Source organism: Capsella rubella, unplaced genomic scaffold (assembly GCF_000375325.1).
Source record: "Capsella rubella cultivar Monte Gargano unplaced genomic scaffold, Caprub1_0 scaffold_17, whole genome shotgun sequence".
Taxonomy (NCBI): Eukaryota; Viridiplantae; Streptophyta; class Magnoliopsida; order Brassicales; family Brassicaceae; genus Capsella; species Capsella rubella.
The window spans coordinates 91,683-93,041 of record NW_006238907.1 but is presented as its reverse complement, the minus strand read 5'-3'; positions in this window follow the sequence as shown (position 1 = coordinate 93,041).

The following is a 1,359-nucleotide window of genomic DNA, read 5'->3' as shown; positions in this document are numbered from 1 at the left end:
CCACCGTGATTGATGTTCTCTTCGCCTGATCGAAGGAATAGTTGCGAGGTTTCTTTTTGCTAGGTCGGGAAGAAGAACCTATTGGATCTCTAGTTGTGGCGGATCTACCTTTTCCAAAAGAAGAGTTCCGGGTTAGTATGATCTCAGTGACGGTTTGCGGTGGGGTGGGGTTCGCGAGCTCCAACCTAAGTATTGATGGCATGTCTTAGTCGGAAACGAGCCGTCCTTGCTAGCGTTGAATTTAGTAGGTGGTTTATTTATTGGAAGCAAAACCCTAAACCCTAAACCCTAAACCCTAAACCCTAAACCTTAAACCCTAAACCCTAAACCTAAAGAGATTTGTTGTTCTAGTGCGATTTGTTGATTTCTCTTTTTTTATTAATTATATGTCAATTTTTGTGTCAAAATTTCTTGTACTATTTCTGTTAAAACAAATTGGCGGGAAATTATTTGTTGGAATTTTTTTGGCGGAAAATATTTTGGCGGAAAAGTTTTGTCAAAAATATTTGGGCGAGAAACTTTTTGTCGGAAAATTTTGAAGGGAATATTTTTTAGTAGAATTTTTTTGGAAGGAAAACCGTAAACCCTAAACTCTAAACGCTAAACCCTAAACCCTAAACCCCAAACTCTAAGAGCTTTGTCGTTCTAGAGCTATTGGTTGATTTTTTTTTTTTTTTTAAATTGTATGTCAGTTTTTGTGTCAAAATTTCTTGTATTATTTCTGTCAAAAACAATTTGGCGGGAAAACTTTTGTTGAAATTTTTTTGGCGGAAAATATTTTGGCGGAAAATTTTTGTCAAAAACTTTTGGCGAGAAACTTTTTGTCGAAAAATTTTGAAAGGAAATTTTGTGTACGGGAATTTTTTTTAGAAGGAAACCCCCAAACCCTAAACCCTAAACCCTAAACCCTAAACCCCAAACACCAAACCCTAAACCCTAAAGAGCTTTGCCATTTTCTCTTCTATGGTGATGTAAGATGTGGTTGGATCTGTCCTTCGATGTAGACGATTTCTCTCTTTCACAATAACCTTAGATGATGTTCCTGGGATCTGCTAGTTGAAAGCTATGGCGGATCTGGATAGGATTTCTTGGCTTGTTAGATGTAGATGTGTCTTGCGGCGGAAGCTGAGATTCACACCGGTAGGTTCACCACTTTGCGAACTGATTAACAGTTGATCTGTGACAAGATCCTTGATGGCTAGTCACGGGGATCTTTAACCGGATTTTGATGGTTGATAGTTTGCTTGAGCTAGCGTCCAACCCCCACTGCCTTGATTGGAAGGGAGGTTTCTTTTGAAGTAAAGGTAAGTGTGATTCGTTGGATTAGAGGGTTAGTTGTGAGGCTTCTTTTTGCTAGGT